The sequence below is a fragment of the Humulus lupulus genome, chromosome 6 (assembly GCF_963169125.1).
Source record: "Humulus lupulus chromosome 6, drHumLupu1.1, whole genome shotgun sequence".
NCBI classification, from domain to species: Eukaryota; Viridiplantae; Streptophyta; class Magnoliopsida; order Rosales; family Cannabaceae; genus Humulus; species Humulus lupulus.
This window is the reverse complement of record NC_084798.1, coordinates 123044248-123059629: the sequence shown is the minus strand read 5'-3', so window position 1 is coordinate 123059629 and position 15382 is coordinate 123044248.

Sequence of the window (15382 nt, the reverse complement as noted above, 5' to 3'; positions counted from 1 at the left end):
GATACACTGTTGGTGTGTGTCAATTGGTATCAGAGCAACGACCTAGGACCTATGGTTAATCATTCTGAGACAAGGATGGAGGCTGTGGAGGTGGTTGTGTCCACGGTTCAAGCTGAATTGGTGACCATGAGGTAATTGATGTAGAAAATACCTGTTTTAGAACAAGGAATGGCAGAGATCATGACTCTCCTGGATCAAATGTTGAAGAACCAGGCTGAACACCGATCGACACCAGTGTTGGAAGGACGGGACCAGTTGATAACGCCAGGGAAGGCGGTTGTCAGCAGCGATGGGGGGCGCCTGATGAATTCGAGAGGGCCAATTGAGAAAGGTGGCAGCAGTACTAATTATGGGGATGGGTATCGTGCAAATACTCCTGCTCCAAGATGGGATATTAGACCAAGACGGATTGAACTCTCTACCTTCGACGGAGACAACCCAGATGAATTGATTCTCAAGGCTGAAAGATATTTCTCCATACACCAATTGACTGATGCTGAAAGTTTGGAGACTGCAGTGATGAGTCTTGAAGGAGAGGCGCTGGTCTGGTTTCAATGGGAGCATCATAGGAGACCTTTCACTGAATGGAACGATTTGAAGAAGCAAATGATCAGGAGGTTTTGGCTACTCCCAGCAGGCTCTATGTATTGTGAATTTTTTTCCCTTAAACAAGATGGAAACATGCATGACTATCGTAAAAGATTTGAGCTTTTATCGTCGTCCTTGGAAGGGATTTCAGAACAAGTGTTGGAGTTGACTTTCATTAATGGGCTGCAAATAGACATAGGGCATGAGGTAACGATCCAAGGGCCCATTGGGCTTGAGCAAGCCATGGAGTTCACCCAAAAGATTGAAACAAAAAATTTAGCCCAGAAACCTAAGTTCTCATGTAATATGGGACCTGGGCTGCCTAATTATTCCTAGCAAAGGATTACTCCCTCTCGTGCGATTACTTCTAGGGAAGAAGGAGGCTATTGGCGTTTAACTGAGGCTGAACTCCAGCAAAAATGTTTGAAGGGGCTATGTTACAGATGTGACAAGAAATATTCTCCACGTCACCACAAAAAGTAAAGGGAATTACAAATAATTTTATTGCAAGATTTTGCACCAGAAGAGGAGGAAGAGTATGAAGAATGGTCTGAAGAAAATGAAGAAGTGCATGGATCTGAGGGGCTTGAAAACCAGGTCGTGGAAACGACTCTAAATTCAGTGGTTGGATTTACGGATCCGAAAACCTTGAAATTAGCAGGGCTTGTCGGGACACAACCATTTGTGGTATTAATTGATAGTGGAGCAACTCATAATTTCATCTCTAATGTCTTAATTCAGACCTTGAAGTTGCCTGTTACTGGAACGACACCATTTGGGGTGGTGCTGGGAACTGGTCAATCCACCAAAACTTAGGGAATATGTAGAGGAGTGGCGCTCACACTCCAAGGGGTCGAGATCAAGGAAGATTTTATTCCGCTGGACTTGGAGAGTACTGACATAAGCTTGGGCATTCAATGGCTAGAGACTCTGGGGGTGACGCATATAAATTGGAAGACACACTCTTTGAAATTTATTGTGGGAAACACGGCTGTGAGTTTTCAAGGAGACCCAATTTTACGCAAGACCTTAGTTTCATTAAAGTCTATGATGAGGGCGATAAAACATGAGGGTGAAGGAATGATTATAGAACTTGGGGCTGCCTCACTTACATAGAGTGGTAATATGGAAGAAATTCTACCAGAAATAGCGTCAGTATTGCAGGCTGCCAAGGCTATTTTCGAGATGCTCATGGAACTACCATCACTACGAGGCAGAGAGCATTCAATTGTCTTGCGTGAGGTCTCTTCTCCAATAAGTGTTCGACCGTACCGTTACCCTTAAGTCCAGAAAGATGCAATAGAACAGTTGGTTAAAGAGATGTTGATTGTTGGAATTATACAACCTAGTGTGAGTCTGTTCTCTAGTCTGGTGTTGTTAGTACGAAAAAAAGATGGGAGTTGGAGGTTTTATGTGGATTATCGTGCCTTAACCGAGAGACAATAACCGACAAGTTCCCGATTCTCATTATTAATGAGGTTTTGGATGAACTCCATGGAGCTACTATCTTCTCAAAGCTTGACTTAAAATCAGGATATCACTAAATCCGAGCGAATCTTCTGATGTGCCCAAGATGGCTTTTCGGACCCATGATGGAAATTATGAGTTTCTTGTCATGCCTTTTGGTCTTACAAACGCTCTGGCTACTTTTCAGTCCTTGATGAATGAGGTATTTCATTCCCATCTCCGTTAGTTTGTTTTAGTGTTTTTCGATGACATTTTGGTGTATAGTTGCAGCTTGAGCGATCACGTTCAACACCTTGCCATCTTACTTCAGCTCCTTTCCAAGAATAAGCTCTATGCTAATCTCAGAAAATGTTCTTTTGCTCGGAAAAAATTGGATTATTTGGGGCACATCATTTCGGGTGAAGGAGTGGCAATGGATTAATACAAGGTTCAAGCTATGTTACAATGGCCCAAACCTAAGAATATCAGAGAGTTACGAGGCTTTTTGGGCTTAACGGGTTATTACCGCAAGTTCGTTAAGCGGTATAGTTTGATGGCTTAGTCTTTAATAGATCAATTGAAGAAGGATAAGTTTGGGTGGAATGAGGTCGTAACTACTGCATTTGAATCTCTCAAGCGAGCAATGACCACGGTGCCCGTTTTGGCATGACCTGACTTTGACCAACCGTTCGTAGCAGAAACTGATGCATCGGGATATGGAGTAGGGGTTGTTTTAATGCAAAACTAGAGACCTATGGCTTATTACAGACATGTGCTGAGACAACAAGCAAGGTTGAAGCCTATTTACGAGAAGGAGTTGATAGCTATTGTGTTCGCCATCCAAAAATGGTGGCCATACTTGTTGGGAAGGCAATTTGTGGTGCGAACAGATCAGCAAAGTTTAAAGTTCCTACTCGAGCAGCGTATTTTCGCCCTGGAATACCAACGGTGGATGGTCAAGCTCATGGGGTACAATTTTGAGATTCGGTACAAGCTAGGGACAGGGAATAGAGTTGTCGATGCGTTATCACGAGTTACACAGCCCGCTGAATTTACAAATCTGCTTGTTTCACAAGGCATTGACTGGGACGCGGTGCAACAAGAAGTGCAGCAAGACCCGTTCCTAACGAGAATAATCGCTGACTTGTAGCAAGGGAGGCTGAAAGCTGCTGGTTTTTCTTTGGAGCATGGAAAATTATTGTACAAGTGGCATTTGATGTTGTCCAAAGATAGCATATTAATTGTAACACCCCAAGTTGCTAATAAGGTTTAGGACCTTGATTAGCATGCCTGGAGGGCAATAAGTAAATTAACATGGTAATATATGAATTTGAATGAATATGTGATTAGAATGCATGTTTAGGTGGTATAAATATGCATGTGGACCCCGTTTGTATGTTAGGGGTAAATTGGTAATTTTAGCCTGCTGAGGGCATAAATGGGATAATTGTGTTATGTGATTTGTACCACGTGAGTGTGGTGGTGTTAATGTGATGCACGTGCCGAGACGGTCCTAGGGAGCTGTTAGTTTAAAAGTCACAACGGGATTTTATACCCGTCTCAGGAGGAGCCTAGGGGTACTTTGGGAATTTCGTAAGTTGATTTGAGAATTAGTGGTTAATGGTTAATGGTGATTGAGTAACTTGAGTAACTGTTAGTAACTGTTGAGAGTAACAAGTTGTGATAGGAAAATGGTAGAATTGTAATAGAGATGAAATGACAAAAGTGCCCTTGAGGTTTAGTTAGGAAAGGATATTTATGGAAGGGTAGAATAGTCATTTGGCAAGGGATAGATAGCTTCAGCTGAAGGGTTCACGTATAGCACTCAGTTAGAAATTGGTTTATGCTGAAATTGAAGGAAAAGCTAGAGGAAAAGAGGAGAAGAAGGGGGAAACTGAATTCTTGAAACCTAGGAGAGAATTAAGGGAGTTTGAGGCAACCAAATTCGAATTTGAGCAAGGATTGATCAAAGGTAAGAATTTGTGCTCTGTGTTTGCTGAAATTAAGCTTGAATTTACAGAGATTAAGTGTGGGAACCTAAAGGAAAAATGGCTGGTTTTACTTGGAAACTCAGTTAGGATAATCAAAAGGAAAGAGGCTTGAAGTTGGAATTGAGAAGAGTTCAAGCTGAGTTTTGATTGAGGTATGAATTCTTAGCATGTTTTAATTTCGTACCTAGTGTGGTTTAAGATTTTAGAAGTTTGTTTTGTAGTTTTTAAGCTTTGGATTATGTTTTAGAAGCCATGGTTTGAACTTCTGAAATTTGAAACTCAAGAATGGATTTTGAGTGTGATTGTGTAATTGAGTTTGTTTTGATGTTTATAGGTGGTTAAAGGGTTCATTTGGGGTTTTAAATTGATTTTGGGGCTTAGGTATTTGTTTGGGTTGAATTGGAGTTGTTTTGGCTCGGGAAAAATGTAGGGGAAAACCCATAAATCTGGGTTCGCGTAGGGGTGCCGCGGCCCTATTCTTTGGTGTCGCGTCGCAGGCTTGCATCACGATTAGGGATAGCTTCTGGGCACCGCGGCCCTTAATGGGAGTGCCGCAGCCCTAGGCTATTTTTTACAGTCAAATATTGCATTTTTAGGGCTTTTGCCGGGGGGCTCGGGGGATGGTTCCAATACATTATTTTAGGGAATTAGAGGTCCCGAGAGTACGGGATTGGTCCCGGGAAGTGGTTTTGGGATTGGTTAGTATTAAAAGTGTTTTATATGTGTTGTGACTAGGATTTTGGAGAGGCTCGTGATAGAGGATCATGCTTGTGACCTAGGTGCATCGGAAAGCTTGGGATACAGGTAAGAAAACTGTAGTACCCGTAGAGCATGGCGTGCGCCCATAGCATTGTTGCAGGGCACCGCCCTAGATTGCATTGTTATTAGGGTGCAGTTTGGATTGAATCATTATATGCTTGAATGTTGTTTAGGTATGCTATATGTGTGGATATAGTAGCATGAACGGCAAAGGAGCCGAGAACGGCGAGGGGCCGAGAACGGCAGAGGGGCCGGGAATATCACTTAGCACATGGAGTGCTTATGGTTAGGGTGAGACCCCAATGGATACATGGGATATCCTTACGGTGTGGACTGAGAACCCAGGCTTTGGTAACGCTTCTGGGACGGCATGGCCATGTATGTGTTTAAATGTTATGGACTGTCTGATTAACTGTGAGTTATCTGCTATAGTGATTGTATGATATGCATATGTTATGTTCTGCATGAGTTTTCTTGCTGGGCTTCGGCTCACGGGTGCTCTGCGTGGGGGAGGCGCGTACATGTTTGGCCTACCCGACTTCTTTGGTTTGGGGCATTTTGAGGAAAGGCTATATTAAATTATGTTTTTGATAATTAGTCATCTGTAAACCTATTTTGAATTGTAAATACTTTACAAACCATATTTCGGGATCCCAAATGTTAAACTTTTGGAACTTTTAATGAGATAGAGTGTTTTTTTTTTAAGATTACAGCCTTGACTTTCTGTTTAATCACACTTTTGTTCTAAAAACCTCGTTTAGCGAGTTAATTGCACATTTTAAACACACTTAGTAACGACTCTAAGGTAGTAGGGCATTACATTAATTCCCACTATTTTGCGAGAGTACCATAACTCTCATTTAGGTGGACATTCAGGTGAGACAAAAACTTTTAAACGGATTGCTTCTGACTTTTATTGGGTGGGAATGAGGAAAGTGGTAGCGGATTGGGTTCGGGAATGTGAAGTATGCCAAAAACATAAGACTTTGAACACATCCTGCGGGTTTCTTGCAACCTATCGCATTACCTTCGCTGGTTTGGGAAGAATTGACCATGGATTTTATAGAAGGCTGTCCCGTTCACTCGGAATGGATACTATTATGGTGGTGGTGGATAGATTGAGTAAATATGCTCATTTCATACCACTGAAACATCCTTGTACTACTCATATTGTTGCTGAAGTATTTTTAAAAGAGGTGGTCTGACTCCACGGTATTCCCAACTCCATAATTTTAGATAGGGAAAAGATTTTCATTAGCCATTTTTGGCAAGAGCTATTTAAATTGCAAGGTACCGAATTCTGGCACATCACCGCATATCATCCCCAAACTGATGGGTGAACCGAGGTTGTGAATCATTGTTTGGAGACTTACTTATGTTGTTATGTATCAGATTAACCACGAGCTTGGATGCGATGGCTAGCTTGGGCAGAGTATTGGTATAATACCTCTTTTCAGACATCTTCCAAGTATACTCCATTCAAGATACTGTATGGGCGTGACCCTCCTGCCCTTCTACGTTACCAAACGGGTGCAACTTCGGTCTCTTTGGTGTATGAGATGTTAGAAGAGTGAGATGTGCAATTAGATGACCTCAAAATGCACTTGCTCCGAGCTCAACAAAAAATGAAGGATTCAGCAGATAAAAAAAGGCGGGATGAACAGTTTGTACTTGGTGAAAAGGTGTTTTTCAAGCTCAAACCTTATCGACATAAGTCTTTGACTGCCCGACGTAATGAGAAACTATCCCCTCGTTTTTATGAACCGTTCGAAGTCCTTGCACAAATTGGGGCCGTCCTCTATAAGCTTGCACTACCAGCAATTTCCTCAGTGCATCCTGTGTTCCATGTTTCTCAGTTGCATCGTGCTCACGGGGTGACTTGGAGATGATTGTTGAGCCAGCAGATGTTTTAGGGGTGTGTAATACTAAATCTGATGGCAGGGGTGAAATGGAGGTCTTAATACAATGGCAGGACCTGCCATTGTTTGAAGCTACTTGGGAAAACTACAACACTCTGAAGCAGCAATTTCCCCAGTTCCACGTTGAGGACAAGGTGAAAGTTTGGGCGGCGGGTAATGATAAGCCACCAATTCGGTACACCTATGCTAGAAGACCTAGGATTGAATGTGATGAGTTAATTATGGAAGTTTATTATTTATTTCTGCCTTTAGTTTTATTTTGAATAATTTGTTTCTATTTTGAGTATCAGCTTTATTTGGAAAGTTTAGGGAATTAAATAGAGAGAATAATGTTAGGTTTGATGAGGCTTTGAATTGTAATTGAGCAGTAGCTCTTGGAGAGAAACCAGGTCTCTTGAATATCCTGGGCAATTTCCTATTTTCCATAAAATCTGTCTATTTCCCTCAATATTTCTCAGCGTATTTTTTTCTGGTTTGATTCAATACACTGCTGGTGTGTATCATAAGATTATTTTCTTTCATTGAATCAAACCCAAATAAGTGAACGAATCATAAATGGTATTCTCTAAAGCTACTGCTTTTTATTATTGATTTTCTCTTCTCATATTCACTGTCTTTACAATTTCTCACAAAAGTTGTTTCTATTCTCTTGTGTTTATTTGCACTTATTTCTAAACTGATTGTTTGGTACTTTTAGAACTTATTTTAGACATCTCCTCGTGGATACGACCGCCCATTCTACACTACAATTGATTGTTTTGTGAAGACAAGTTTGGGCGTAATCAAATTTTGGCGCCATTGCTGGGGAGATGCGAAAATGTAAGTCTAATTGCTTTGTGGACAATTTAGCGAAAGAGGGAAGTAATTTTATTTTTATTTTGTTTTTCTATTTTGTGTTTATTCGTCATCATTTGGAATTTATTTATATTTTTTTTTCTTATTAGTTACATTTTTTTTTGTATACAGACGCTTATATACATACGTTTTAAAAAAAAATCTTGGTTGCCTTAATTCTTACGTTAATAAATAGTATATAAGTTATTTAGTAGTGATATTTGCGGAGAAAGTACTTAAATTATTACGTTTGTAATACTTAAGTACCTAAACTATTTTTTTGCTTGCGAAAATACATTTCGTTCATATTTTGTTACAGCTGTTTATTTTTTTGCTAAGTTTACCACGTGACGTCAAATTTGCATATAACTTGGGTACTTTTTCTGTAAATATCTCATAATTTAGGTAATTTCACCACACATATATCTTAAATTAGATACTTTCACCGCAAATGTTCAATTAATTTGGTACTTTTGCCAGCATGTCACAAATGCACTTAACGGTTGGAATAGACGACTGCAACAAAATATGTGTGACGCCCCACGTCACTATGGCTGCTTTCTGGAATGACGACTGGCCCTACAAACCAAGACAAGTCTTTCCAGCGTGCTTTGTCCTCACTCGCACACTTCCTGGGAAAACTTCCCAGGAGGTCACCCATCCCTAGATTACTCCAGGCCAAGCACACTTAACCATGGAGTTCTCAAGTGATGGGCTACCGAAAAGAAGATGCACCTTCCTGATATAGGTAGTACCCATCAATCCATTTAAGCCATCTTCAACTGTGTAGTCCCATACCTACACAGTCTTAGAATCATTACACTTGACCTTCCCCAGGCGGTGTGGGATTGCACAGCTTACCCGGTCTTTCCCCTTACGGATCACGGGATTTTGACTGTCACAATCACCCCCCCTTACGGGCTCGACGTCCCCGTCGGCCACACTTCCGGCTGGGTCAAGGCTCTGATACCATTATGTGACGCCCCACGTCACTATGGCTGCTTTCTAGAATGACGACTGGCCCTACAAACCAAGACAAGTCTTTCCAGCGTGCTTTGTCCTCACTCGCACACTTCCTCGGAAAACTTCCCAGGAGGTCACCCATCCCTAGATTACTCCAGGCCAAGCACGCTTAACCATGGAGTTCTCAAGTGATGGGCTACCGAAAAGAAGATGCACCTTCCTGATATAGGTAGTACCCATCAATCCATTTAAGCCATCTTCAACTGTGTAGTCTCATACCTACACAGTCTTAGAATCATTACACTTGACCTTCCCCAGGCGGTGTGGGATTGCACAGCTTACCCGGTCTTTCCCCTTACGGATCACGGGATTTTGACTGTCACAATATGAACAGAAGATACTTTCGCCAACAATAACTTGGGTACTTAAGTGCTACAAATGTAATAATTTGGGTACTTTCGCCGCAAATATCCCTATTTAGTTTAGTTGATTTAGTTTCTTTATTTTATTTTCATTTCCTATGGTTACTTAAAATAAAATATTTTGTTTCCTTAATTGTTTTAAGTTTTATCATTAATTAAAAAATTTATTTTGTTTCTCTTTCTTTACGTTACAAAAATTCCAATTGTGCTCATTTATAAATTTAGATTTCCTAGTTTAGAATTATTATTTTGCTTTAAGTTTTTTTAGCATTTAATTTTTATATTAGTTCATCTTTAGTGTTAAAAAAATCATAATTTTTTTAAAGAAAGTGCATAAAACTTTATCATAAAATTTTTAGTATTAAGAACAATTGTATAATGCTACAAATGGTAAAAAATGAGATTATTATGTCTAGACAGATTTGCTTTAAAGGTTTGTAATAGAGAACCATCCACATTTTTTTGGTAACCTCAGGGAGTTTTAGGAAGTGTAGGACGAAGCGGTATCTAGACAACCTTCCCAATTGGCCTAGGAATATTTCTTGTGTATACTCTTGCATTATTACACATTTGAACTTTTTGCTATTAAAAAAAGTGAAAATAACAATAATAAAAAAGATAAAACTTGAGAATCCTAAAGTGAATGAATCGTTATAGAGACGAGCTAGGTGGATTCGCAAAACGACCAGATAGCCCTAGTGAAATCTCTTCTAACACTTCTAGTGTACCTTCTTCTCAAAACTCTTTAGTAGCCCTAAATCTATCTTCAATGGAAAAAATCAAGGAGGTGCAACATAAATCATTAAACGATTACCTTCATCCTACGTGGATAGCCACACCATCATGCATCATGTTCCCACCGACTATGCCAAATCTAGACTTTAAGCCAGGCATGATTCAACTCTTGCCTACTTTTCTTGGATTGAAGAGCGAAAATCCATATATGCATATTTGGGAGTTCAAAGAGGTGGTGGCTACCATTACTCTACGTACCCACACACGTCTTGAGGTGTAGAGATACATCTCGAAAAATCTTGGTCTGAGTATTCAAAAGGTTGCTTTGGATTGGATGTTCGTTGGAGTTACTAAAAGATAGCAAGAATTCTTGATTGTCATACAATTGGTAAATCCTTATCTTTTTCTTTCTCTTTGATTAATGATTTGCATATTAATGGATCTGTTATTTAAAGATTCTTTAAATAATTTTTTGTTTTGAAATCTTTGGGCCCACCACTCCGTGCTTTCCGGGTAAACCAGTTACCAACTAGTATCACAACGCCTCTGCGATAGGTAGTCTAATGTACGCCATGTTCTGTACAAGACCTGACATTTGTTATGTTGTAGGGATAGTCAGTCGTTATCTATCCAATCCTTGATTGAGTCATTGGGTTGCAGTCAAGAATATTCTCAAGTATCTTAGGAAAATTAGAGAATATATGCTTGTATATTCAGGTGATGACTTGAATCCCTTTGGATAGTCGGAAATCGACTTCTAGATTAGTGTTCACACTTAGTATCAAATAAACCAGTATTGTAGATTGTACCATGGAAGCCAAATACATAGTAGCTTGTGAAGTAGCTAAATAGGCAGTGTGGCCCAACAAATTTATATTCTAATAAGAAAGTTGTTCGAGACATGGATAAGCCATTGGTCCTGTAACGCCCTACCTCCTTAGAGCCGTTAGTAAGTGAGTTTAAAAACGTGCTTTCATCTCGCTAATCGAGGTTTTAGATCAAACAGTGTAATTAAGCTATAAACAAAGAGAAAACCTTAAAAATATTAATTTCCATAGAGAATCATAAAAGGTTTACACTTGGGATCCCAAAATACAGTTTAGAAATGTTTACAACATAATAACTAAACTAAGTCGACTAGACGACAAAATCAGAGTTTATCTACAAGCATCTCCCAAAAGTCTCTGGCCGTGGCGGCCAGGCTGGCCGAACATGTACACGCCGCCTCACGCCTACGGTACTCATGGTTGGTTGATCACCTCTGTACCCTTTACCTGCACCACAGAGCACCTGTGAGCCGAAGCCCAGCAAGAGAACCCACAAGCAGATAACATATGCATCACATATATCGAACATATAAACATGCCACCAATGGCTAAACATGTACGGCCTAGCCGTCCCAAGCATTTACCAAGCCTTGGGTCTGCGGACCATGCCGTGAGGATATCCCAGGTATCCTTCTGGGGACTCGCCCTGGCAACTCGCACTCCACGTGCTCAGCGCTGCTTCCGGCCCCTTTGCCGTTCTCGGCCCTGCACTCATTGTGCCCAACGCCGTTCTCGGCCCTTCGCCGTTCTCGGTATACACCGTTCCCGGCCTAAGCCGACCATTCACATCATAATTCACAGAGCATAACAAGCATACATAGAGTTCTAACATAATCAGATAAAGGGCTACGCCCCACAGTTCTAACATATTGGGCTCGGCCCTGCATATTAATCCATTCAATCACACTGGGCTCAGCCCTGCATATCAGTTCATTCAAACACATTGGGCTCAGCCCTGCACACAAGCTCTATGGAAACAAGGGTTCTCTTACCTGAGTTCCGAGCTTCCCAAGCACTGATGTCCCAAGCACAGTCCTCAAACTGGAGCCTCGTCGAAATCCCTAGTCACAACACATCACCAATATTCAGTCATCAAGTTCTAATCCAATGAATAACCTCAAACCATAACCCTAACCTCCGGGACCTTGAATTCTACCAATCCGAATGATAAAATCCATCCCGAGCCTTACCCTTTAAGTTCCCAAGTCAAAAATATCATTAAAATCCTCACTGACACTAAGGGTCGCGGCCCCTCCCACTAGAGTCGCGGCTAGCCTCAAAATAGAGGCTAGCTCTCCACTGACCACCACGCGGGCCGCGGCGCGCCCTGCAAGCGCCGCGGCGCGCTCGAATTCCCTTAGCCTCCCATGGCTGCGTGCGCATGCGGGCCGCGGCACACCCCTCCTAGGGCCGCGGCGCTCCCTGCTGAACCCAGAATTCTTCATCAATTTCCTCCCTTTTCTTCAAGCTAACCCCAACAAAACTCACCTATCTAAGCTAGATATTAAACACATACTTCAGCCCAGCAATAACTCAGTAGCAACATCATAATCCATCAAATTCTACTACAAAAACCCAACTAAAATACTCAAGAACACATCAAACTTAACTAGCATGCACTCTTACAAACCAGCAACAAATTAAAGCATAAACCTATAATTAAAACTTACCCTCTTGCTGAACTCAATCCTTGAAGTTGATCCTCAATTCCCCAAGCTTCAAGCTCCTGAGTTTCCTCAGCCCAAATCCTTGCTTAAGTTAGCTTTCTCCAAGTTTCCCTTGAGTTGTTCCTTAGAGAGTGAAAGAGAGAGAGATGAAAATAGTGAGAGATTCTATCCTTAGTTGAAACTAGAGGTATAAGTCGGTTTCCCAAGGCTTCCAATTAATTCCCCCTTTTTGTTTTATTTAACTTAAATCTAAAGGGTTACCTCAAGGCTCGGGGTACCAAAACGTCCCCGAGGGCAAAATGGTAAAATTCCTCAATATACCCGCCTAGACATTCTATCCTCAAGTATATCTCCAAATATTTATTTTCATGTCCCAATAACCCCATAACACACCTAGTACCCAAATTACCCCTCGACTCGCCCCGAGTCGGAATCTCAACCCCGTTGTGAGCCTCTGGCTAACCGCTCCCCAGGACTGTCTCGGACCGTGCTGCACAGACATTTCACATATATAACATATATCACATTCACGCCCCCAATACCCAGTCGGGGCCCACATGCACATTTAATTCACTAAACATGCACTATCATATATTCACATTAATCCACCCATAACACATTAAAGCATAATAAATCATTTATTGCCCTCCGGCACACTAATCAAGGCCTTAAGCCCGATTAGCAAGTTCGGGTCGTTACAGGTCCTGTACTATGATAGTAGTGGGGCGATAGCTAACTCAAAAAGACCAAGGAATAACAAGAAGGGGAAGCATATCGAGAGGAAGTACCACTTGATCATGGATATTATTCACAGAGTAGATGTAACAATTATAAAGATAACTTCATAACATTACCTTGCAGATCCTTATTTAACGCCCAAAATGTGACAACCACTAAGCAGTAGTTGTAGTAAAATTGGGCAGTCGATCCACAAGAAGGTAACCTAAAACCAAAAGATTAGTAGAAAATAACACAAAAAGTTAGTAACATGAAATAAATAAAAATGAAAATGAAAAGAGATTTGAGATTTTTGTGTTGTACTTTTTATGAAATGATAGAATGAGACAAGTGAAATAAAAGTAAGGTGTAATCAAGAGTTTGAGAAATAGAAAGGTTTCAAGAATCATCCTTATGCTTTTTTGGTTACTTAGTTACTTAATTTAAAAAAATACACAAGTAAATAGTTCACATCCCAACATTTACTTCAAAAAACTAACATTAAATTCTATGAAAAAAATATGAGAAAAAAGTTACTAGCGCATGGAATCATCCCTAACCTTCCTAGGAAGATTAGGCCATTATGCCCATGATTCTCACAAAATTATATGAAGAAAATATGAGAAGAAAGTGAGTGCAAATTTTGCTATAGTTTCTTTACTCTAAAAATTTCCTCCCCATGTCAAAGAAAGAGTTCCTAGTTATAGAGAGAGAAAAAGGACTAAAATGAAATTAAACAACAAATGGAGTTTACACAATAAATCTGAAATATTAATAATAAAATATGATTTTGAAAAATCAAATCTTATTATTAATATTAACCTAGCTATATTTGATGAATGGTCAATTTTCCCTTTTTTTAAAACTCCAAAAAAAAAAGTGAGCTTTAAAGCTCAAAATGGGAGGTCCAAGGGCCAATATGCACAAGAAAATGGGCTGATGGGTGTTTGTGGGCAGCTGGAATTTTGACCAAGTCGTGTCCAATAGAGGCGCGCCACATGTCACGGCTGGGCTGGGCAGAGAGACAAAAAACGCAGCTGGAAGTGTTGACGTGGCGTCGTTTGGTTGGCTGGTAGGAGGGCTGGCAGCCTGCAAGTGGCGTCAGGCGGCTTGGCTTCGGCGTGGCAGGCGGCTGCTGGCGTGGCTCAGATTGAGCTAGCTTCAAGCGCTGGGCTTGGGGAGGAGACGGGCCTGGGCTGGGTGGTTTGGGCCTGCTCCTTTCAAAAATGCCACTTTTTCAACTCTTTTTGTTTCATTTTTTATTCTTTCTTTCTTCTTTCTTTTTCTTTATGCCAAAATGCAACTTTAATTCCTAAAAAATAACAATAAATTAAATCATAATCAAATATTTTCATTTATAAAATAAATTATATTAATTCCATGAAAATATTAATTAAACTTAATTTATTTTGACCATTAAAGTCAATAAATATACTTTTTTCACCACTAATCACAACCTCTAACTAGCTTATTGCTAGTCCCTAGCAATTCAAGTGAAAAAAAATAAAATTATCAAGTTGAATAATCATGCCAAACCAAGCAAAATCATCTAAGCATTTTCAAAGTATCAGCAGGAAGTCAGAAATTACTATCGAAGCTATTTCAGTTGCGATTCCAGAGTTGTGTGTGTGTGCACCGAACCATATTTTTTTTATCGCAAGTCATAACACAAATAGTATCAAAAAAATCTCAAAAGTATAAACGTCTCAACTCCAAATTCCTCACGGGCATTGAAAGTATTTTTAATGGGAAGGATACCACTCTTGGAGTTGGAAATATAATAGTTTACGCTCAAATGAGAAAAGATAAACTTTTTAGGACAAGCAATTTGAACAAGTATTGATCACAAGATAGTCATATCAACTTATTGGAATTCAAATGACAAACAAACCTTTGGGATTTACATGAGAAAGCTCAAAAATAAAATGACAACTAACTAGAAATAATAAATAAGAAAAAGAAACTATTAATAATATTTTTTTTATACAATTGCACAAAATAAAAAATAATAATAGAAAGATTTTTTTTAACGACAAAATAATGAGGGAAAATGTTGCTCTTGTTAACTTTTTTTTTTTTCATTTTCTTTTCATCATTTTTTTTGTACTATGTTTTTCTTTTCTTTTTTTTTTATTATTTTTTTCATTTATATATTTTCTTCTTCTTCTTCTTCTTTTTTGACAAGAAGAAACACAAAAATAAAAGGAAATTACAAACAAAATAAAATAAATTGAACACAAATTTAAAAATTATTACAAAGACTCATTCTTAAATGAAAAACATCCCTCTAGTAAATGTCATATTTTAAATTCCAAAGATGTGACTTTACCAACTCAAATGATCAATAAAATTTGAAAAATGTTGTTTTCTCAACTCTCACAACTCACCAAGAAATGAAAAACTTTAAACTTGAAATTTCTCTCAACTATTTGTGTTAACAACCAATTTATCACCTGTTTGGAAAGTGCACAAAAGAACTCTGAAAATCACTTCTTAATAGCTAAACATAGTAAA